Here is a 25,445-nt window from a genome sequence, read left to right on the forward strand (position 1 = left end):
CACTCGCCACCTGCGCGTTCGATCGAACAACCGAACTGTTAAACAGACTTCAATTAAAGAATAGAAGACTCTCAATCTGAAAGTTCGCACAAGTTTGACGATTAAGGTCAAAATTCTTCGCTCCCGAAAAGCTTCCATAGATTACAATCGTCTTTCGGCCATTGTGGCGGCGGACAATCGAAGCTGGTCTTTCGATTCGGAAATTTCACCGGCGGAAACGAGGACGGGGAGTAGCGACGCGCGAACACAAACGGCCAGGCAGTTTTCGTTGGTAATAATTTTTTATAAGACTTAATGCACACAGTCTGGCGTGGGAAGCAGATCCGCAGGGAGCAGGCGCGATTATTCCCAGCGTGTACGGGCGACACACGCGTGCGGGAGTTATGAATATACATTATTTTTCGGTAACATTTTTGCGCGCACCGCCTCCCAGTGAATGGGACCAGTGCCTTCGGGGAGCTACGCACCGACCTGGTAATTCTTTCTCATCCCGTAATTAGGAGCCGACTTCCACCACCCGTTCGAGCAACGCGCATAAATCGCGGGTGGGTGGAATTAAAAAGGAAAAAGAGCAGTGCAGAGGAACGCGAGGTGCGAGAGGCGACGATGCGATGAGATGAAAACGAATGATAGATAATATTGGGCTGTCTGAGAAGTTCATGTTGATTTTTCGTAGGTGGTACAGATCTGAATATATTGTTGAATATGAATGGTTGAAAACAAATAACAGGTAGAAAGATTGTGGAACAAAATCGTACCCATATAAATAAATAAATATATATCAAAATTTAAATATGCCTTTGAGTTTATTTTTTAAATTGGCACGAATTTTCTGGACAACCCAATAGATTAGGTGGCTACATACAAAAATAATTTAAATAATCTAGACTTAACCTCACATCTAACCGAATCTTTGAGACATTATCGTCGAAACAGGGCTGAAACGTATCGAATACCACCTAATTCGTAATTTGTACTCACTTATCATTATTCTTCTTGAATACACGGTTTGATTGACCGCCAGCTGAACTCTTAATCCCCCTCGAAACCGAATCATACCCCCATATCGGGCACGGGCGTCTCGGGACGGGGCTGTTCGGATCTTTTGGAATTCCGAGCGTGGCTAAAGCGCGAGGAAAACCGTATGAGTAAATAACCGAAGTCTCGCGGAGCCGGTCGTAAAAGTACCGCAATAAAATATCGAGTCGCAGGACCCTTGGTTTCTTGCCTGCTCTCGATGTTACTCGGGTCGCTCGATTATTTGTATTTTGTTACAGCCCGCTGAGAACGTGTGTGGGTGAAGACACGCGCATCGCGCACGCGATAATACTCGCCGTTTTGCGTCCAAACACTTTGTTTTCGACAACTTTCGTCCTGGTTCCGAAACCACCGTCGAGAAAAGGAGAACGTTTAAATGCTGATTTACGGTTACGGGGACCAAGTTCTGACAAAAATGTCGCTCGTCCTCGCGAATGCCGCAAGAACCCTCGTGTCTTTCGTGCTTTGCTTTACGAGCGCGGCTTTTTACGCTCTGACACGTCTTTTCGGCAGCGCTCCGTAACAATTCCCGGTTGGCTGTCTCAATGTTTCAATTCCTCGTGGAACTGTAAACCGCCGTGTCGTAACCGCTGCAACTCTTTTATTTAGTCGTCGGATAATGAATGAACCAGCCATCGCGAGGAACATCACCAAAGCTGATTTTGACGAAACTTTGCCAGCGCATGGAGTGGAGAAACAAAGGGACAGATCCGAAGTTCAACCCCTTCGAGTACTATGGATACATATATGCATCGAGAGAAACCTATCATCCAAGTTTAACAATTTTATTAGAAAAAGATTTCTAAATATTTATTCGGTGTTTGTAAAAATTCGTGCCAGTTGCACGCTTCGCGAGGAGGTCGCAAAGGGTGAACCTTGAAAATAATCAACGAGCATCTCGCAGGATACTATTCAGCCAGAAAATGGAGAAAAGAGACACGTGAAAAAGAGGGTACCACTCGCACTTGGAGTATGTATTCCGTTACAATGAGTCGCGGGGAAAAAGAATTTGTAGGGGAGTAGAACGGAGAGGGGAACAGAGAGACGGAGATGAGAAACAAGAAGACTGTTCGCCATCGCCACGGGCTATGGTAATCCACTTACGTAGACACGCAAAACATAATTACAGTTCTCGCGCGGGACACGTTAAACCGTCCGTTGTTCAACGGAATTTCGTAAACATTTGGACAATTTCGAAATATTCGCATTCGTTTTCATACCGTAATTTTGAATTCGGTTCCACCATGACTCATGAGGCGCTCCGAGTATTACGTTAAAATCGCCAAATTCTTGCTACTAACCCGATCCGAAGCCATTAACGTGAACGTTACTGCGAGTGCCCTCTGCCAGTTTGTTACAGCCCAGTATTAGGGGTAGAAGCGAGCAAGAACCCTTATCTAAATACAAATTTTCGACAGGGAAATAAACAGTAAAGAACTTATAGTACGAATGAAATATTTTATCTTCGGTAGATAAACTGTCGGCGGTATAGAAATTGATGTTCTTCGGTTTGGTGGCGAACGATCGACGATCGGCGGCGTGCAGAAGTCACGGGGATGCGCGTGAGTCATTGTTGCGCCAGACAGGGTGGTTACGCGGGGTGGTCCCCGTACTCGTTAGGGGACATTTTAATGGCCCGCCGCTTTGGATTTGCCGGTGTTTAATTACAGGGGTTCTCAAACTCTTGATGCGCGCGCACGCGTCTCTTTAACGTACAAGTGCTGACGTGGGCTACGAACGACTGATCTGTTTCGATATATTAATTCAACAATCGACTCGGTGCAATCATTTTTTTTATATTTAGCAATTTATCCGAGTAACTGTTCGCTTGAATTTTGTCTATCTCTGCCACCTAACCGCCTTACCAATTCGCGAACGAGTTTTCCATCGAATTTGCTGATTCGGTGAAACGTTGTAGCGGTGCTTCGTTGGGACTTGTACGCAGAATAGAATTTAGCTTCGTCGGGGAACGTTGCGAAACGAAAAACAGTAGGGGTAGGTTGCCAAAATCGTACCACCTAAGCTATCGTATCTAACTTATTCGATTAACACGTTGACCACCAAATCACTCACACATGCGTGACAAGGATTTTCACTGAGGAATAAATAAATAAATTCTGAAAGTGAGATGTCGAAAAATAGTATTTTGGATAGGATTGGTAAATTCTAAAGAGGTCGCAAAAATAGGTACTACCACAGATGTTAGATTATGTCATTTCTAATTGCATAGAAAGAAAATTTGAGCTTCTCACGATTAACGATTAATAACGATAACTCTCACGAGCAACGTACTAACGAGAACAAAAGGAACAACCAAAACAAGACCGAATTTCTCCTTGTCGCGATCGCATGCGGCAGGTCCTTCGCAACTAATCCCCCGATTAGCATATCAACCGTGATAAAGAAAAAAAACTCTGGACGTCTAGACGTCCGCGGTATAGATCTCGCGATACACTTCGTCGAAAAGGTTTATATCGTTAGATACGGCGGATCGGGAAGAATGACTGGCACAGATAGGAAGCGAAGGCGAAGAGGGGTGGCGGAGGCGGCAGACAAAAAGACGCTCTCGTAGGACGAGAGGGGAGGGAAAAGGGTGGAGGGCTAGGCACGCTTTTGTGCGTGTGCCACGCAACGAAACGAAATAACGCATGGCGCAACGTAAACGCACGCACTCCACCCTACGCGATTCCCCGCCACGGAAGGGATGAAGAGGGGGGTAGCGAGCCGCGGCGGGAGGAGAGACAGAATTGAAGAGGAAGGAGAAGGGAAGGGACCAGGGCGAGAGCAAGGAGAGAGGGGCACTTTACCACCCCATAAAAAGGGGGTGTGAGTGTTGTGTCTGGAGCTGGACCCACCCTTGGGTGAACGCCCTGGAACCCCTGCGCGCAGACGATTTTTCATCTCGCTCCCTCGCTCCGTGTCCTCTTTCCCCCTCGCTCAGGACCTCGTCCCTAAGCTCCATTCTCCGTCCTTCGCCACCCCGTTCGTCCTTTCTCCGTTTCGCCAAGCCACCTCGTCTCCTATTCTAGCTTTCTCGGCATCTCTGTCCCGACCGGAGTTCTCGTCGCTGTTGCTCTCTCGCTCCGGTGCTCGTGGAGCCACGGCAGACTACGCAAGGTGTCTACGCTTCTGGACCTAAATGGAACGCCGGCACGGTGGGGTGTAGGCCCGTTCTACGGGGATTTTCTATTCCCACAGGCACGTCTGCGATGTGGCTTAGAGAGCCTCTACCTCCCTTTGCCACCTGTCCTCCCCGTCCTCTCCTCCGTTTCCGCCGCAAGCCTCTCCGCGCCCTTTGTACCACCGTCGGGGCAATACGTTTAGATTTATTCGCACTCTCTTCCTCCACGCGGAGCCAATGGCTCCTCGAAGCCCGCGTTGCCAGCAATCTCGAGCTTAACGCTAGGATGACTTCTGGGGTCATTCCAGACACCCCACGAATTTCAATTTTATCACGTTCGAATTAGATGACTCGACCGATGCGAAGCTCGCTAGGGTAGATAAATAAAGGCCTGACGTTCGTACGTAAGCGATAAATATTGTAGGGATGCCTCCGGCCGAGACCTCGGTCTTCTCGAGGGTTAAGCGTCGCGAGCAACGCGAAACTTAAAAAACTGTAGACGAGCGTTAAGGGTCGCGAGCTCGTTGAATGATACACGGGGTTAATCTAGGTTTTCATCTATATTCATACCCTGTCACCCCCTTTTTGGCACTCGGCCCTGAACCTTGTCTGTTCGTTGACTCGCCCATGCGATTTTCGAGAGGAGAGTTGCGCCTGAGAATTTAGAAGACGATTCTGAACGTTAGCTAGATTCTAAATAGACCAGATAGGTATTGGGAAGGTAGATTATAAATCAATGAAGTCCTCTGTCTGAAAATAATTCCGATCCGTTATTTTCAGATATACAACATGTGGAAATGGCGTTCCTTTGTCATGGAGTAGAAATATTAAAAAAAAATTATTGTTAACCGTTTGTTTATTGTTTTCTGTTGGAAAAATATTCGCGCAACACCGAGAGACGCGCATCATAAAACATTTCGGCGGACTCTCGCACGAAACCGGTCGAATTCACCGCTACGTCGCTATTCGACAATATAAAAAAATATTTTTAAACGTGCTTCCGTGCTCGTGAACACGCAGGTAGGGGTGACCAGCGACAGTGGATAACTTGTTTCGTTTGGTAGATTTTTATTCGCGCTGACATTGTCCAAAGCAGCCCTTTCAGCAGCTTGTTCGTGTCAACGATCTTTTCGAAGACTCGTTTTTTCCCTTCAACGGTATATTCTCACTGGGAAACGAAAACAGGTGTTTCCTGTGAATTTTTTTCAATCTATGTACAAGTGCTTTAGCGGCGGAAATACAAACAGAACCCATTTGCAGAACTTGCGAAAGTTTACGTTGCGAAAAATGCAAAGAGCAAATTCTAATGAATTTTTCAGAGCCACGAATTTTACTTTTCGCGATTCGTAGCTGAAAATCCCTCGATATTCCCTGTTGTTGGAGTAATTGTTAGCCGGTGCCGTGCACGCTGAAAGTGTACATCCGTCGTCGTGCCCCGCTTCGCGGCGCAGGAAACTTATTCTTCCGGATGCGACCACATCGTCGACCCCGTCCGTTTCCCGGTTAAACTCCGTTCTGGCATCGAGCACAAGAAAAAAGTCCGTCTCGCTGGGAATTCCTCGCACGATGCAGATAATCTGCGAGGAGTCACGAGAATCGCGAACGGAATACCCCCGAGAAAACGGCCGAGGGGGTCCGCGGAACGGATCGTCGGGTGAGAAAAGTTTGGAACACGGCTGGAGTGTTCTTCCGTGTTACAGAAACCAGATCCCGAAAGTGTTTTCGTCGTGCTCGAGACGAGGAAAAGAAGCGGACTGGGGAGACGCTGCGCTAGAGAACGTGTAACGGTGATCCGATGGAAAAGTCTCTCTGTTGCTGCTAATTAACGGCGTGTAGGACGCCACGGTCGGCGAAAATCCACCAACGTGGAAAACTTCCCCCGTTAAACGACGCGGTTTATGGAAATGCTCGTAATAAACGCGAACGCGAATGCCAAGTAACGCGAGCCACTCGCGCGTAAGCCGAACGAACTTCGTAAATAACAAAAAGTGTCGCTTTTCTTTTGCTCGGTGTACGTCACTAATCGGCAATGCGCGTAATCTAATCTAGTTAGACATTAGAGACTCCGCAAATTCGTTTGAATTACCCCGTTTGCGTCCGTTGCTTAAAAATTTAGAGTGTCAGAAAAGGTATCGGTTACCGAAGTAGATGTGGACCGTACTGGTCAGACGTCTGCGTTTGGATCTGTGAGTTCACGTTCGGGGGACGCGAGATGTTTTTAACAGCATTACGACGATGAAGGGGAATGTTCTTGCAACTTTGCAAGAGGTCAGGAATCGGGTGCACCGAGAACGCAATATAGAACATGAAAGGGCAGACAGATAGATGGTCCGGGAGGGTTGACAGGAAGGGTCCAAGGACAATCACCCCTGTTTGCAACAATGTAGGTACATGGAAAACGGTCGCGTAGTTGCGGAAAGAAAGGCTTCGAGTATCGATCACACCGGGTAATACAACGAAAATAATTGAATTCTGGAAAACGCGATGTTGATTAGCAAATGCCGATGGGAGAAAAATATGGACAATCGCGCGAGACGCCAACGAGGGGGTCGAATGAAACGAAGCCAGAAGCTGCGTTTCAGTACGTTTGAATAGCCGGTGGGCGCGCGAGAATTTTTCCCGAGGAAGCAGACGGTGTCGCCGTCTTCCCAGCGTTAATCCACGGTTCATCCGGCGACAGGCGATTTCTCACGAAGTATATTGCGTCGATTTTTGTCAGACAGATAGGACGCTGCAGTTCCGAAGGATAAGTAATACGAACCCGTTAGTCCTGGCGAAATTAAAATTCAACATTCCACCAGCCACTTCGACATTCTTAATCCCGTGGAATAAGCCTCAAACAGCGGGGGGAGGGGAAGTGCACAAGAGAAGGAAAGAGAGAAGATGCGGGGGAGACAGAGAATTCACTTTATCTTCCTTCTTGCGCCGCCTGTTTTCTTCTATCGGGTTATAGGTAACCCGACAGCACAGGTGCATCGCAGCCATCGGTAACAAATCGGTAGATTAGCCTACCAGCCGAGAGACTGGTTTTCTGTGTACAACCGAGACCGAACGAGGCAAGGCCGTAAGTCGATTTAATAATTCAAACGCACTGTTAAGAGGGTGCATAAGAGAGGCTGCGTACAAGCGGCAGGTCAACGATACTTGGCGGACACATGGCGTAAACTATCGATTTTACGAGGAATTTGCTTTTCGACGCGTCGCCCCCGAAGCTCGGCCGCGTAAAAATGATGCTTTACGCAGATTACCAGTCGCCCACTCCGATCGGAAAACAAAGCACGGAGATGCGAATGGCCACCGATGCGCGTGTCGTTTCAACGCGAATGTAATGTAGATGGAACGACGAAAAACGAAACACGCGCACGGATTAACGCGTTCGCGTCGGATGACGCTCATATGCGTCATTGAGATTTTTACGTATCTTAACGCTATTTTAATTTCTGGTTCTTTCGCGGTTTCTATTGACCCAAGTACGAGGTAGTTTGAAACGTTTGTCGAGATACTATTAAAGAGTTAATACAGTAACTATTTTCATAATATTTACGAAGTCAATAATGCTGTTTTTGAAACCAGATGATTTGGCTATAATCGAAGCCTATTAGCAAGAAGGTAGGCTATAAAATGCAGTCATGGTTCATTAATCAAGCTACTTTATTAAAAACGTTTCACTTGACCCATGTCTCCCCTGTACCTATCGTGACGATATTATAAATATTCATGCATTAAAATTCCTGAGAGTTGATCTGTTTTGTGGAGGGCTAGTTATATATACCTTGATACTTCGCATCCGGTAAGCAGACTAGAAACGATTAGCTCATCGTCGAGTTTTCCAGCTGATAGCGTCGTGGAAATTTTCGAATCGATCGGGGAACGACAACGCGTCCACTTGGATGTCGCGTCGCAACCTTCCGGTTTCCCTTGGGGCGGGGTTCGAGGCGCGGCTGGTCGTAAAGTTCAAGGCGAGTCAAGTCGCAAATACGTTCAACTCGGCCTGGTGCATCGTTGAAAGAGTGGCCACGGTTAGGTACAGCTCGTCCCCGCCAGCCAATGAATTTATTATTGAGAAATAAATCGTTCCGGCGCCACTTGACGAACACTCTGCGGTTAGATATGAAGATTGGCTTTCGTCTCTTACTTTACTCCTCGCGTTCCTCGACCTCGCGAAAATATGCTGTCCTTATTTTTATAACGTTACCGCGGCCAAGAAATAATTGAATTCCCTGCAAATGTAATATTTACGATTTACCGAAGACCCCGGAAAAATGATTAATGTCGACGACGAATGGGGAGAGTGTTCGCGAGTTGAAAATATCAACTCTGTTCGCGCATCAAACATTACCAAGCATTATTTGCGCGAGCGCGAAATTACAATGCTACCCCCTGAATTAACCGTCGAGAAGAAGCTGTACTTAATTGCCTCGACGCTTTTTCAATGTATCTGTATCGCGATGCGGCGTAGCGAGAACGGAAGGAGGAACAGAAAGACGCCAAAGTTTTTGCCTTAAATTGCGATGACTTGTCTCCATTAAGGAAGGTATAAATTTCACGACTCTCGGCACGGCTGGTATGGCCCGAAAACGGCAGGCTTATCAGAGTTGCCTCTCCCTGTTTAAGCAACTAACCACTCGCGTCGCTGATACATTTTAATTACCCCTTTCTCTCGCGTTCGTTTTCCGTATCGATTAACCAGGTGTTCAAGAGTAGAAGCTATAGAAAAATATTTTAAGTTTAAATTATTATTCGCCCGTGCGGCTCCACGTGTCAGCTAACAATTTCATAGTCGTAATTCATCGAAAGATTTATTCGAACGCGTGTTTCACAGGGGCTCGTTCGCGTGGACGTTTATTTCGGTCCGGTAGCGGGGGATCGATATCTCGAATTGCAATTTTCGCAGGAAAAGCGGTTCCCGTTGTTCCCGGTGGTCGGTTGGCGCGCTTCTCCCGACACATACCGCGTGCATACGCGCATCATATCCGAGTTATACGCGTCGCCGTATGCAGCCTGTTTGCACTGAAATGGAGCTGCATTGGAAAGTAGCACGGCTGTGTTTACAAACAGTAAAGAGCTGGACGAGGGGCGCCGTAAATAGGGAGAGCGGGGAGGGTGCAAAAGGCCCGCAGGGTTCTACGGCCTACGCACAGCCGTATCGTTTATTGTCCCGTTCTTCGTCCGACGCGCCGCGCCGCGCCACGCCGAAAACCCTCTCCATTCGACTATCTACCGCGTCCAGCAGCGCCGGTTTCGAGTTCACTCCCACCCCCGCCAGAGTTCAACGTTCGTTCCTCTAAATTGTACACCGTCTACGCGTCTTGTACGTTCTACCATTCAGGAACCACGATCGATGAGTAGAAATCGAGGTTGTTGCATGAAAATTTAGTGCCTACTGTTAGGATCGTCATTGGAAATGTTCCATTCCAAACGAAGTATAGATTTTCTGGACATCGACCTTATCAAATTAAACTCTGTCTCTGTATAATAAAAACATGTACGCGTACATGTTTCGATGAATAGAAACAGCGTTTATCGACGACGAACAGATCGAAATTCGCGTTGCCGAATGAAATAAACGATCACGATACGATGTTACTACAGGTTTGCATTTCAGCGAATAAAAGAACTGGGCGGTTTCGAGAAACAAGTTTCACCTTCTGCGTTTATTTATTTGGCGCATTTCCTTCCAATCTCTATATGCACGTGTTTTCTGTTTTCATATCTACGTTTACTATTAAAAGAAATGTATGTTATGGTAAATGTAAGCACTCGATATTTCCGGAAAACATGTCCAACCTTGCGCATTTATTTACTTGGCGTGTTTCACTTTAATCTCTGCACCCCCTGTGTTTTCTGTTTTGAAATTCGTATTTGCTATTGAAAACATGTATACGTCTCTGTTGAAATTCATTAAACCCATCCAGGTGTTTTGTTTACTTGCTTTAATGCGAAGTCTCGACTGGATTAGCGTTGGATAATATTTCAAACCATTTCAAGGAAGACATTATTCACCCGGTGTACTGTATATTTATAATATTCGATAATGCGACCCGTAACGTTGAAAAAGGAGCCAGAGGCTATGTATTATTTAATCAGAAAGAAAACACCGTCAACGACGCTTCGAAGAATTTAAGATTTCCAATTAAAATTGAAATCCGGAAGATGAACGCGCGGAGAGACCAGGTTAAAGGGCGACGAGGAGCATCATCTAGGGGAGAGCTCAGCGCCTATCTCGCGGTGTTCCATCGCGTCTTCGGCACGAATGGGAAAATCTGCCACAAATACGTTCGAACAGCGGCAACGCGACGTTCCCCGACGAGCGTTATCAACTCGGATTACAAAACACTCTCAGGATATCGAGGAGCTCGCAGCTTCTCTGCTCCAGAGTTAGCACAGGCGCGGGTAAGCTTGCAGCACCGCGCCTCGGCTATCCCAGCCGCGTATTTTCTTTCTTTCCATTTCCAGCCGCGTCTTTGATCTCTATTCCGTAGGATTTTCATCGGATCGAACGCGGGGATCCGCGAAAGTTCGCCTGCCATCTCACCGACTCGACGTGATTCAAGATGGAGACAGCGTTCTGGTGTTTGGAGCGATAAAGTGCGTCATTTTAAGGAACGCGTGGTTTGGAAACAAATTACCAACAAATTAACTTGTCGACTTTCTTATTTTACATTAATTCGCGTACACGTTCGTAGGCGTGGTAATAAAAATAAAGTTATGGATTTAATGGAACCATTTTTGTTATGCAGGGCTTTGTTCGGGAGCAGATCAATTTTGAAAACTCTCGGGGCACGCGTGCCATTGTGTGCTTGTCTGGTGTGTCTGATCAATACTCGTCATTTCTACTTATTTTGGGTTTCCACGAGCATTGATGCTGACACGGTATTATTTATTCCGACTGTTACAAGTTACATCTCCTTTTGGCATTCTTTTGGGAAGTTCTAAAACCTTCCGACGCATTATAAAAATACGTACCGTAGCAATAAATAATGTTTCGTTTGAAATAAATCCCCTCGTAATGCTAGTTTCTGTAACGCACCAAAGATATCGCAAAGATTTTATTCGACTTCGAGCCTGAAGCGAGGGTGGTGATTTAAAAATCTGCAGTTTTAAAAAGAACGTAATTAATAAAAGAATAGATTTTTCGTGCAAACAAACCAGAACCCTGCCTCAAGGCATCGGCCTCTATCGAACGACGGCGACGGGGTAACCGCGGTGCGCCACGGGGGCAGTGGCGAGGGGGGTGGCGACCGCCGCCACCGGGAGAGAAGACGAGCCGTCGGCCGCGGGTGAGAGGGACCAGGACGGAAAAACGGGAAAGAGGACGCGAACGAGAGCGTGCCGTAGGGAGGAAAGCACGCCGAGACGGACGAAAACGGAACGGCTGCTGAACGGGGCAGAGAAACCCGTAGAGAAACGGAGAAACCCGTTGTCGCGGAACAGAGACGACTAGAGAGAATTACGCGTAAACGGAGGAAACGAGAGAGGAGAACAGAGGCTAGGAACGAAGCCTCGGGGTGGAGCAGAGCGAGATACGAACCGAACGATGGAAAGAAAGCTGGAGCATAAATGGAAAGATGGAGACGCTCCGAGAGTGAGACCGAGATGGACGGTATCAATAGAGACAGAAACGAGGAGTCTGTTAATGCGAGGGAAAGGGATCGAAGCGCACAGCGAGGGAAAGAGACGCGGCGTCGAGAACGACCGTGGCTGGGAATCGGAGCGAGACGGAGGATAGAGCGAGAGCGTAGGCAGTCGAGGGAGAGAGAGAGTTCAGGGGATCAATGGACGCAACCCCGCGGGGCGCTACACTCTCTCGGATATACGTAGTATCTCGCCGCTGCGTAGTAATACTATGCCCGCGCTACGTACTACGCCCGCCACTATCGCGCCAGCCACGCTTCCCCTACGTTGCCCCTCCAAGATCATCGCCCCCTTCCCCTCCCGCGGCCCCTCACCACGTCCCCTCAAACGTATCCCCACCATTCACCGTCTGCGCGCCCCTCCACGACCACGAGGGCTAACGGCCTCCCGCGCTAACTTCGATCCACCAATAGCGCCGCGACGCTGCTTGCCGCGCGCGGGAAAACTCATCCACGCACACACGCACCCGTGGACTCCTCGTAAGATAGGACGCGGGCCTGGTGTATACAGGGTGTGTCCGATGCACGCCGGGAAACGTCGCCTGCTCGCCGTGGGAAATCGAGAGGACGCCACCGACCTACAGATTTTTCAGATTCTTGCGGCCGCGGATTTTATTTCTCGTTTCTCTCTTTAACCCCTTCGTGCTCGAACCTAGATACCACGAATGTTAATACCTCTTTGTTCGCAAGACTTTGGGGTCGGACGGGTTAACACCTGTTCCACCTCTCGCCCAGCTTTCGATGCAAAATTTCAGAGTAATTAATTTCCGAGCAATTAATTAAAGTGTCCAGAAGAACACGCAGAAATTGACGAACTCCCTGATCAACTTTACATAATTAATTCAATCAACCTATCGTACCTCAAGAACGATTTACGTTCTGCAAATGCCATCAATTTTGCAGTAATTTATATTAATAATGAAACCGAATGGGAGATGTTTCTCTGCGATTAAATTAGGAATTAAATTAGTTTTCGAGTAATTAATTGAAGTACTCTATAAAACTACAAAATTTCTACACTCGACTGTATGAAGTCATTCTCGATCGATAGGTGGTATCCAAATGAAATACATTTCGCAAAAGTCACCCAATTTTATACGATAGAGGAGCCCCTCAAGAGCGACTTCACGAACAGTTCGTGGTTACGTGTTCGATAACATCCATACATCTCCTTACGATACATTAATAAATATAAGAATAGCATTATTGTATAACAACACCATAGGTGATAACGTGGAATTGGTAAACCTTTGTTTCTCGCTATCGCCAAACGTGTCAGGAAACTGTGCTATCGTTCAACTCTGAGAAGATTCTTGCACGAAGAATATTGCGTAACGACGTTTAAAATTAAGTTGCGTCCGCGAGGCAATACGTGTCCTGGGACTAATTGATCGCGAAGTAAATCGTGGCATAGGAAAGTGGTCGAGAATCGCAGCGACTCGTTCCACGGTTAGAGCATGGCAGGGCGTGGTTCGCATAATTTTCCAACGAGTTTGCAATTTTCTTCTTATTTTCCGCGTTTTATCTTTCCCATCGTTTCAAAAATATTTCTGCAGCTATTAACGTGAGATCTGCTAACGACGTCATAAAATTTTGAGAGCGTAACTTATTAATCATAATCGACAAATTGAAAGAGAACTCCATAATTTGAAATTAACGATATTACTCGAAGCGTTTCGATGTCTTAATTCATTTATTTAGCGAAGGAAAGAATCCAGCTGTGATTCAAAGTGCAATCGTATCGTAAACATCGAACGCAGCTATTGCGATTGGATAAATTTATCGGCGCTTTTGCTAGAGTGCCACGCCCTGTACGCAAACAAATTGACCAACAAAATCCCCTCTGGAAAATGGAAATTTTCGCGTCTCAAGCATGCTCAGGCCACCGCTGCTATTTAATTAAATTGTCCGATTATGGGTCAACGCAAACTTTTTCGCAAAATTTCATCTCCTCGTTTGGCTGGAATTTCATTTCACGCTAGAGGATCTCTCGTCTCTCGTTGTCTCTAGATCCTGCGACTTTCGAAAGCATTCTCGTGTCTGTATATTACGCGAAAAATATCGTGAACAATTTTTAGGGACGTATTCGAACAACGACGAGTGGAGAAATGCTCGTTAGCATAGGGGAGGCATGTATATCCCCGTCCACAAGTATGCGGACGCTTCCTCGATTGAATTAAATGTCTAAAAAAAACTATTAGACTATATTTATACCTTCTCTAAACATACGCTTAGCATCTAAAAGTCTCGATCACCTGTGTCTAGGTCGGAGTTCAATGTCGATAATTACCAAGAATAATTCAACGTGTTCCCACATTAGGCGATAATGTATGAATTTCGTGCAAGCTTTGCAACCATCTCGATTACTGGTAAGTACTTGAGAAGCATTATGGGGATGTATATAGGCTTCCATAGATACATAACGGTGCACGTTGGTAGTTTCGAGCCGAAGACAAACGATACGTTCCTCGAGTGCGCTCGTGTAACAGGTTGTTAATCGGATTATCGTATTACCGTGACTGGCATTCTTCTCGTGAAATATCATTTCATCGATTGAACACCGCGTTAATAATAACTTCTTCTATTTCCATCGAGAAAGACTATACCGTCGGGGATGTCGTATTTTTCTTAGCATCCGACGCGAATCCTACCGAGCGCCATTGCGTTTGATCGTTCAATCGTAAATACGAGTCCCAAGGTCTTTAATACTTGTACATCGTATGCTAATTAAAACGAAATTGTATTCCACGTGGATCATTTCACATCCAAAACGATAAACGCGTCATCTGTTATGCGAAAAAAAAATTCTACCCGTCCCCGGCGTGCACACACGCTTCGGGCGATTATTCGGTGCTCTTGGCCCCCGAGTGGAGTCTCGGAACGTCTTTTCGTCGTTTCCCGCGCTGAAACGATGCACGCACTCGACGCCACGCATGCATCGTCGGAACGAGTTGCACTCGTGGATCGAAAACGCGCGTATTCTTCCTTGAAAGAGAAAAAACATAAAGAGCGAGGAGGCAGATGCCATATAATGACATTTTCAGTGCGGTTCGTGCTTTTGTCGGCGCGTACGCGCACACGGCGAGAGCGACAGGGACATGGGGAAAGGGAAAAGGAATCGAGAGAAGGGGAGGGGAGAGTCGAGTGCTCCGCGTTTTATGTCCTTCGGCCCTTAATTCCGTAAAGCGACGCGAGACCCCCCTTCTTCCTCCAAGCATCCTTTCCCCGTTGACTTCCCGCTACTTCTTCATCCCTCTCCTCCTTTCCCAGCTCTTCACCCCACTCTCAGACTTCTACTTCCCTTTCGCCCACTTCCCTCGACCGCCTTCGCTCCGCGAAGTTTTTTTAACCGCGTACACCCACGCGCGCTCCAGTTAAATCTTCAAGAATTTCCTCCGGCGACGTAACTCCCGATAAGGGAGCGCAATTAGGCGGTCGCGTCACCAGATCCTGTTCAAATCGATGTTTGATCATTTGTGCTCCAAATCGACAACTAACAGCGCTGCCTCGTTATAGGCCTTTCAAGTTCGACGAAAGACTGTCCCACCTTTTGCTTAGCTTTAAACGCACGGCCAGACATTAGTTTAAACTCGAAGAGTAAAACAGACAGAGTGCAGATCAGTCAGAGTGATGAGCCGGAGACAATCGACAATTTTCTGAAATCCTACAAGTTCCTTTACGTTTTACAATCCGGCGTTTCGCGTTTACGTTTCTCAAGCCCTTAATTCTGGAATACGTTGCCCATCCGCCTCCACGGTTGGCTTCGTTCCGCCGTTTCGCGGTCTTTTTTCGCGTAGGTTCTTGCGAAACGACTTCTTCGCAGGTCCGACACTACGACCCCGGCACAAAAATTAACGAAGCGACGATAATTAAGAAAAGAAAGTTTATGCCCGGCTGTGCCGCGTCCCGCGAAATTTTATTACTCGGATAGAGCGGAGCGAGCGGAACAAATAAAAGCGGACCACGGTTTCCCCGACCACGTTTTTCTATTCGTTTTCGGGTTCTCTTGGCACGGGAACGTCGGATCGCCGTTAAAAAGAACATGACACGGGGTTGGCGGGCTGAGCATCGTCGCGAAATAAAATGTACGTCTTTCGTTCAAGAGAACGTACGATCCTCCGGGTCTTGTTTCGTTTAAAAGGGGAGGAACGATAAAAGATGTTGCGTTTACGACGGCAAACCTGTATTCATACTTGAGATATGAAGCAGTTCATTGGAACGAGAATTTTTCATGCAGAGATCGAGCTCTTCTTTATTATTCGTGTATTAATTGGATGCGGGAAGTGTTGGCACATGTATCGAATACGCTGTTTCAAACAAGAAGATTGGAAAACATTTGTATCTTTAATGACCTACGTTTTAGGACGTTAGTCACCTCTCTAACCCTCTCGAAGAACATCCGCGAGAAAACTGGAAGGGCCTCGCTGGGTAAATACGCAAATATCCTTGGAAGTATTCGACGCGACGGATTCTGATAATTTCCGACGGGAAGCAGTCAAGGGCTTCTTTTAGGTGTGCGGATCGGGTCAAAGAACGATCGGTTCCCACGAAATATGCGCCGCGGAAATAAACGACCCTCGGTCGCTACAAAAGGCTTCATAATCGTCGAAGACGCCGGAGGTCCGACTAAATTGCGGACAATCGCGATCGAAATCGGGCAAAGAAGTCCGTTCGAATCGCCCCGCGAATCGGGAAGCTTTAATCCAACATCGATTTCCTGCGAAAAGGCAATCAGGAACAAATCCTCGTCCCCTCGTAACTCCCAGTCCCCTCCCGTTCCCCCGTGGACTGTTCTCGGATCCTCTCTACCGGCATTTACCCTCTCGACAACCACTTATCGAAACCAAACGCGAGCCACTTCCGGCCGAACGACTGTGTCTCGAGCATGGATGAAATTTCTTTGACGTTCCCTTATCTCGCCCGATTCCTTCACGAATCTTCGGTTTGGTTGGGGCTGGCGTTTTACAGGGGGGACGAGGGGAGGGGGTGGGGGCGGAAATATCAATTCTACCAAGTGCTCGTCCGTTTTAATTAATTTCGTTACGGACCGAGGGCGAAATTTTGATCGTCTGGACGCTGACGCGATAAAAGCTGACTCACGGAGGGCAGCGCCACTGAAAGCCAGCTTTGATAATCGAAATTCAATTGCTGGCTACTCGTTGCAGATGTCGTATCGTCGCATTTTCGACGATCGTCGCGACACGTTTCGATAACAGCAGGAAGCGTTTCGAAACGCGCTTAGTGTCGTTAATAATGGCTCGTTCGTTGCGCGAAGAATGATAATGATCAGTGTTGTGATCACAGGTCGTTTCTTTAAATTTTAAAATAAGTATCATCTGCTAACGATAATTTGACTTACTATAACTTAAATATATTTCGGAAGCATAATAATGCCGTTAATGCTGTTTACCCTGGCGTCTCGAAGGTGTAGGTGAAAACAAAACCAGTCTCGTTCAAATTCTCCAAAACTCGAGGATTACTCGGCCTGGCCGAACCCCCCTACCCCCGTAGGCCTACTTCGGGAAACTGTAAAGGGCGGTAGACGGGAGATTCGATGTGCATAAATTTCATTTCCATACCGTTAAAATTCTTAGATGAAAGGGGCGGATCGAATGCGCGATCGGTGTTATGATAATGAGTAGCTTCTTTGCCGGAGTCTTCTCGGCGTTCGATGGGGTACGTAGACCATCAGGGGTTCTCAATTGTGCACCCTTTTCGAAACTCGAATCCGCGCGTTCAATTGACGTCTAAAAGTAGGTGTTATCGCCTCTAATCGCGACGATACGACTAAAATAAAATAAATTTCGCGAAATCGGTTTCGCAGCGGCTGGAGCGATTCCAGTGACGGGAATTCGACCTTCGCCGTCGGTATATTCCAGGGAACGACGCTTATTCTAGCGCGTCGATTAAACGAGAGACACGGTCAGGCACGATTCACGCCGGATCGTGAGAAAATGGTCCTCGAAGGCGCAGTGGAACCACGAAGAGAAGCGGAGCGACGTCGAACGCGGGGGGCAGAGAAGGCAGAAATTGTCTAGAGATAGGAGTCGGGTCGACCTCTTAGAAAATAAGCGAGGGGACGACGGGAGAGCAAGTGAGATAGCCACGAGGAAGAGGGGATGGGGTGCAGAGGGGGGTCGGGCAAGACCTCGACTTCCTCTATTACCAATTCATGCCCCTCCACGGGCTGCCGATATATTCAAACCTCGCCGAGAAAAGGCCAGTCATTGTGTCGGCCTCTTTGTCGTCCTTCTGGCTCTCCTGCTCCTCTCGTTATCCACCCCCTCGGATCTCTCCCTCAGCCACATCGCGCTGCGTCTCCTCCTTTGCACCTCCTTGCCTCCTTGGTCTCGTTTCTCTTCCGTGGAAAAGGGGGTTGGGCCGCATACCTTTGTCAATAGAAGACGGAGTCAGGATCAAGTTGGAAGAACAAGGAGATGCCCAAGGTGGATGAGAAAAAGGTGGAAAAAGGAATCGGGGACGGGGGAGCGGGAGAGTGAAAGACAGAATGAGCGAGGAGTCTGTTATGAGGTCTTTGAATACCAACGCGGCTCGATAGGCAGAGGGTGGTGGGGTGACGAAAGGAGATCCGAGCGAGGAGAAATTGCGGAGAAAAGCAAGACGAAAAAGAACAGAAGCGAAGAGACGAAGGAGCCGGCGAGATGGAGAGGAGTTCAATGGTTCGAAGGGGGTGAGAGGATGCAAGGAGTTCTCGACTCGGAAGGAATTAGCGATCGGACCGTCCCATCGACGATTCGTTTCCTGCCACGCGAGAATCTTGAATCTCCAACCCCTCCTTCCGGGCAAACTCGGGAACAGGTCATTAGCTGGGCGTGGGGAAATACGTTCGACGCGTTTGTTTAGCCCCGGTAAAATATCCTTCTCGATAGTCTTCTCTTCCCCGTTCTTCGACGGTACAACTTTCGCGGTCCTCGCGGTTTCAGTACCGCGGGCCATACAAACTTCAAAGGAGCTTCGTTATCCCGTCATCCTTCTTCGCGAATGCTCGTCAACGCGGTGGTTGTGCATATGGATGATGCTTTGAACAAAACGCTGCGTTGTTTTTGTTTCTTAAATATATTGCCTCAGAGGAAGATCTAAAATCTGCGTGTTTTATTTAACGAATTAAAGCTGATTAAAGTATGCGTTTTAAATACGAGTCCAAAACTTTCCTATACAGTATAGTCCTTTCCGGTATCGTCCGAAAGAATTCTCAAACGTTCGCCCTTTCTCGGTCTTCGACGTTGCGTCGTTATTCTAGTAAAATTCATCGAAGCTTACATTTCATCCGTATCTGGGATCGTTTGCTCGAAATTTAATATTGTAAAAGTTCAATTTCTCCGTCCGACAGAGAGAAATCGTCTTTCACGAGGCTGCGATTGAACGCGTCTCCGTGACGCGCTGCAACAAAGCCCGGGCGAATGACAACGAAAGATTATTCCCGTCGCTTTGACGGCTCGGATTCGAACTTATTAACCGTCGCGTCAGCCGCAGGAAATTTATCTAGGGCAGGAAACAACAATTGGAAGCCCGTAATTACACGTGTCCCCGGCGCCGTCAAATGGAAACGCAACGCAGAAGACGTTGGCCGTCCTCCCTCGTCTCTGCTCTCCTCTCCTATCCGCGAATTTCGTCGGCAATATTCTCCTCGTGACAAGCGGATGAGGCGAGAGGAGACGGAGGAGGATCCCAGCGTGTGAAATCATCGTCTGGCCTCTCGAAACGCGTGGCACGCCTGACAAAAGGAAACACAGGGATGAGAGGCCGCGAGTGAATTAGTGGCTGTAGACGCGCCAGGTCATGAACTCGATGCAATTCAGGAGCTGAACTCTGTTCGAGAAACGATGGTTTTTTTGGTTTTTTGTTTCTTCTTCGACGGGAGACGGATACGCAGAAAACGCGCGAAAAAGAGCGCTGACCGAACGCTCCGGAAAGGGACCGGAGGGGATGAGAGTGACGAGAGGATGCGACGAAACGTCGAACGAGCATACCATTCTGCGCATTCTTACTCGTCCACGAATAATCTGCGTTTTTGGTCCATCGTCGGCCCAGTTTTCGAACACGAGAAATAATTTCGAGGAACGTCACCCTGTTATAGTAAACATATCGCAAGCATTCCCATATTGGGACGATCGTATGATTATGTATACGATTCGAACGCATGGGAATAGTAATTTGATAGAGTGGCAACCAAACGACAGCCAGTTCGCTAGATGACTCGATCAAACTTGCTAACGTTAAGCACTCCGGAATATTGACGAGCAAATATTGCTGGTTGGAACGTATCACAGTTTGTACACGATTGAACTTCACAAATAGAATAAATTGCTTGCATCTCGGTCGAGGTTGCTTCGAGTACATTCGAACTTAGAATGTCACCATCCCTCTTTTGCCTCATTCATCCCTCTCTATTAGATAATTCAAGATATGCGCTTGTTCCATCGCTCGAATCCCGTCTGATTTCCTAGAAACCATCCGTTTATCTCCGTCTTCATCCCTCAGTAACATTTTGTGTCCGCGTTAAACATTTTTCATTTATTTTTGCGGGTGTTACATCGCAAGCTGAATACCTCGTTTCCTGTTCTGCATTCGTGTAATAATTCCTAGGACGACCATCGATGAGACAGCGAGTTCTACCGGCGCCGAGAACGATCGATCAAAGACGAGTCTTCTTTCGGGCGTTAAGAGCTCAACCGCGGCCGAAGATGCGCTCTTGATAAATATTCAAAGGAATTTTCGCAAGAAGCGACTCTCGGTCGCCCGAGTACTCTATCTTGAGAGGTTAACAGAACAATGAAGGTCGGAGAGATGGAAGCGTACTTGGAAAAACTGGACTCGGTAGTCAAATATTCCTACCTCCACTCTTGCTGTACTGGACCTACCCCTTGCCTGAATTCTTTTCTTATATTACACAATTCAATGATTAGAATTATATTCTACGAATGCGAGCAAATCATTCTCTAGAAACGTACTTCGTTTAGCCCAAAGTTGCTTTTTCACAGTACAACTACGTACGCGTATAAATTCCTGGGAATTACTTCGTGGCGCGCAAAGTCCAAAATTTTTACCATTCGGCCCTTTTCAGAGAAACAGTTTGCCCGCCACTGCTCTAGGCCAAAACCTCGCGCAAGCAAACACCCCGTGACCACGTCCAGGGACCCAGTCAAAAATTACTACCGCGCTAATTAAACGTCTCCTGTAAGCGGCGAACAAAGGCTCCGCATGCTCGTTTCCTCGAGAGGCGAGTCGAAAAACCGAGTGCTCTGAGGCAAAGTGGAGTATTTGTCTCGAAAATCAATTTTGTCAAACTTGTCTCAGACGAAAATAAATTGCTACCAGTCAACTATTAAATTCTATGAAAGTTAATCGCGTGTCTCGAGATACAATAAATCGAAATAGAAAAAAAAGATAATTTCGTCCAGCTGGATCGGTCAAACACCCCATCGAGCGACGCAAAGGAGGCGCGCGGCTGAGCGAAAAGCGAATAAGCCAGCTCGAAAAGAAGGGACGAAGGAGTCGCGGGACCAGCGAGGAGAAGGTGCAGGGTCGAGGCAAACGTGTGGAAGGAATTGATCGTCAAAGAATTCGCAGTCATAACACGGGACTTAAGTTTCGCGAGGCTGAGCGAGTCGACGGGAGCCGCGGGAACGACGCTGGGCGTCTAAAGTTAGAATGCCTGGCCGGTCTCGACGCCGCGGCATCTCCCGCGAGGAAGAACACCGATTCCGTCCCTCCTTCGAGCTGTCTTCCTTCGGGGCACGCGGGAGGCCTCCAACAACAACAAACCCGACTGACAGGTTTTAATCGCGGCAATTCATCTCGCCTGGTCGACTAATTAAGTGGAATACGCATCCATAAAGTAACCAAACGTTGCCGCTACAACCGGTTGCTCGGTTGATCGATCGTGCCTAATGCACCGCATTCCTTCGCACGGGAAGGAGGAATATTTCGACGCTGATCGTGTTGCAGCCTCGGCACCAGTCGTGACTAGAGACGCCATATGTTTTCAGAAACGACTCTCCATTTTACTTTCTCAGCTGTTATCGAGTACGTAGGGAACAATCTGTTCAAAGTGGGCAACTTTCGATGATATTTTACGTTCAATGAACGTATTTTTACCGATTACTGGTCTAAATCTAACCACGAATATAGCACGCAGTGCTGGAATAATTCTTCCGCTCCCGACAAACGAAGATGTTGGGAATCGGTTCCGTGACAGAAACGAACGCTTCGTGGGAATCGCGTAACGAATCGACGCACACCGACAATTAATAACCATTTACCTCGATGTCTGCGTTTCTTCTTCCTGGCTACGTGACAATTTCAGGCGATTATTCGTCGGAGCGGAGCGCCAGGCATGTACACGAGCAGGAGATGCGAGGCAACGATTGTCGTCCTTCCGGTTTGATACCGATCTAGGACCCCGTGACCGCGATGACTGCGCACGCACTTGTAAGCATCTGGTGCCCGAGACATTGGAGAAGGTCTAAATTACCTGTAAGCCAGATCTGGCCTGTACGATGTTTAAATTAATCGTCTTCAAACGAAAGTGACATTTGAAGGTATCATTCTTCGTGGTCGATTCTAGTTGAGGCTATACGTTAAATTTTCTACCTTTAAATAATTTTCTACCTTTAAATAATTTTCTCGCTATCTGTTGGGTTTCATAAGGAAAAGTTTTGCCAAAGCCTGCATTAGAAGGCTCGTGAAAAATTTAAAAGATCCCCGAAACGCTCGATATCGCGACGAGTATGTACGCGGTATGTGCACATGCTGCTGTGAAATTTTAGTACGCCAATGCGAGCGTTCCAAATCGTAGGATCGTAAATTCTCGACGCCAACCGTGCGCGTTCGGTGATACGCGGACTTTTCCATCGCTCGTATACACGAGGAAATACACGATATCACTTTCCGATGAAAAACTTCATAAAACGCACCCCCTTTGATATTCTCGCAATACGTTTTTCTGTTTTCCTTCTTCATTTTACTGCGATACGTACATATATCATGGATGGGCCGAACGTGACCGGCATTAGGGAAATACAGGAAAGAACATCGATACGATCTTTGCTACGAGGCATCCGTCTAGAAACGCTCGCGTTTCGACACTGAAACGTAAATGAGTCGTCGAAGTGCTAATCCGCTCGCTACATACGAGATTAATGGAAGATACATACTACGATAAAGCGGTCCTTAAGTGTTCTGTAATTTTTTAAATTTTTGCTGCAATTATTCGCAATTACATTCTTGGCGTGTGATTTTATTAATTAATCGAACACCCCTTTAAAATTACTACCGTATGACTGTACCCCTTTATATTACATAAATTTCGTCGAGGCCACAATATGCACGACATAAGTTTTAATAACACTCCTCCAAATATTCCGTCGCCTCCAGAATCTAATAGAACGTAAGGTGCGTTCAAATTTATGTACATTCTTCAAAATAAATGTCATGCCACTTTAAATTGAAGTTAAATTGGTCCGCGGAACGTCTTTCCTTCTTTTATTTCGCCAACTATTGGAAATAGGTGTACATACATGCCGACATAGTACCTTCCAGCGTCTTTGCGCTTTGTTGATACACTCTAACAGGGACGTCACAGTTACGATAACGCCGAGAGCACCAATCGTGTCACCCGTGTTGACTGACCAACATCGTCGTCCCTTGAACAAGATCGTAAAGACGACAGCCAAGTCGTTGGTCGTGGGTGAATTCGGATGAAAGACGAGGTCGTCGTTGCACCAGGCGAACACTGGAAGGCGCGATCGTCACGAAAACGAGCAACCGAAACGACGCTTAAAGTGAAACACTGTTCGGGGCTTGATGCTCATAGGAGTGGACCAGGGCGGAGCAGGAAGCAGGCGGATGGCCATTCGGGGACGCTGATACCCGCCGAATCGTAATACTCGTGAAATAGTATCCTTCTTTCTTTCTTCTGTGGCGCGACAGCCAGGCATAAAGGGTAGCCTGCATAAAGGCGACGCGGAGCAGTAAAACGTGACACGCTCGAGAATTTTATTCAGCTAGCGTGCTCGCGATCGTACGCCAGCAGTGGACAAAATTCTTAAATAGATCTCGAGTAACTAGTAACAGGTACGCAAATCATTTCTCGTTGTTCGTTAAGTAGAAATTACAGAGTGAAATTTATGTTGAAAGAGCAGAACGATATCTGGGACTTCCTATTCGTCTTTTGTAATGGAAATAAAATTTCACCTTTAAAAGGATTCACTACCGAACATGACTTGACGTTTCTTTACGTCATATTTTTGGTAGTTGGGAATACGTTCTTGCGAAAGTAACAAAGCTTCCATTCAAAATTAGATCATTTAAAAGAAGAAGGAAGTTTCGGTGACGTAAATGGATTACATGTAACGTGAAACAGAGCTAAGTTTGACTGGACGAAAATACGTTTCGGGAACGGCGAATCAATTCGCCTGGATTTCACTGAGGGCACCTGTCGGGGAACCTCCGCCGAATCCGAAAAATAGCTTCCATCCATTAGCTCCTACAAGACCCTAAATAAATGATACGAGTCGAACGTTTCTGGACCACCAGGCCATCGCGTCCTGGAATACCAGCATTAGAAAAAGATCTGTCAATCCTCCCAGGGGACACGGTTTAACCTGCAGATGCATTTCTGGGATGAACGTCGAATGTCTGTCACATCGATTCGAAGTTGACACGAGGCGAAGGTGTGTTTGAAAGACACTTCCTCTCTTCCAGAGCGAACGCTCTGGACACGTGACGCTTCGACCCATTTCCTATTATTAGGGCAATCTTAATATTCAGGAGGGACCAGTTACTTTTTTTGTCGTACACTGTTACCTAAATCAATTAGCATCACGACGAAACTTTTATCTTGTTACACTTCTAAATAAAGATTAATTGTTTTTTCAAGATCTACGCATACTTGGTCCAAAACTGATCCATCGCCACGACCTTTGACCTCGATTTCTTCGAAAACGAGGGCCTATCTAGACAAACGCTGAAACATGGCTCGATTAATTTTCGATGAAGAAGATCTGAAGAACTCTTACTCGTACGACAGAGATCATGCGAGAACCTAATAATTGATCGTTTGTTTGGCGAAAAGGTTTCCACGTCGACGCAAAGTTGTCGTAAATCAGTCGTAGTCCTCCGAAAGAAATCTGTCGCCGGATTCGCGGGTGCGAGTAAATCCGTCGGAACGAACTATCGCGTCGTACGAGAAGGAAAGGCGTGGGTGGAGTTGGAGAGGGCAAGGGAATTACTCGTCCCGTCGCATCGCCACGTGACAAATCCCACGCCGCGACTTTCCGTCGCTGACGAACCAAGCTGCTGAAACTCACCCGGCGGGATGGCAGTGATAACTCACTTAGGCCAAATAATGGATTTGGACGACCCCTCGCCCTCGAAGGAGCTCGCGGAAGCTCCTTTAATTCACGGCGAGAACAGGACGAGGAGGTGGGGCCTCCTTCGCCGTAAGCGGGATTTAAAGGGCTGAATAAGAACGAACGAATTAACACGGCCGGAGCCTTTTAATTACGGGCCAGGCCGAATCTAATTTCCCTTCCGGAAGAACGAAAAAGAGCGCCACGGATTCCCACGGTTCGTTCTCGGCAAGGCTTCGTTCCTCATCGCGTGCTCGACTTTATCGCAGCCATTGCACG

General features: G+C 47.2%; 1 protein-coding gene across 1 annotated transcript in view; it reads right to left on the reverse strand.

Annotated features, from left to right (window-relative positions):
• The window catches only part of LOC128872229 (3-phosphoinositide-dependent protein kinase 1), a 451,269-nt gene that overhangs the window by 339,352 nt on the left and 86,472 nt on the right, over window positions 1-25,445 (reverse strand). The window lies entirely within an intron of this gene.

Source organism: Hylaeus volcanicus, chromosome 2 (genome assembly GCF_026283585.1).
Source record: "Hylaeus volcanicus isolate JK05 chromosome 2, UHH_iyHylVolc1.0_haploid, whole genome shotgun sequence".
Classification (NCBI taxonomy): Eukaryota; Metazoa; Arthropoda; class Insecta; order Hymenoptera; family Colletidae; genus Hylaeus; species Hylaeus volcanicus.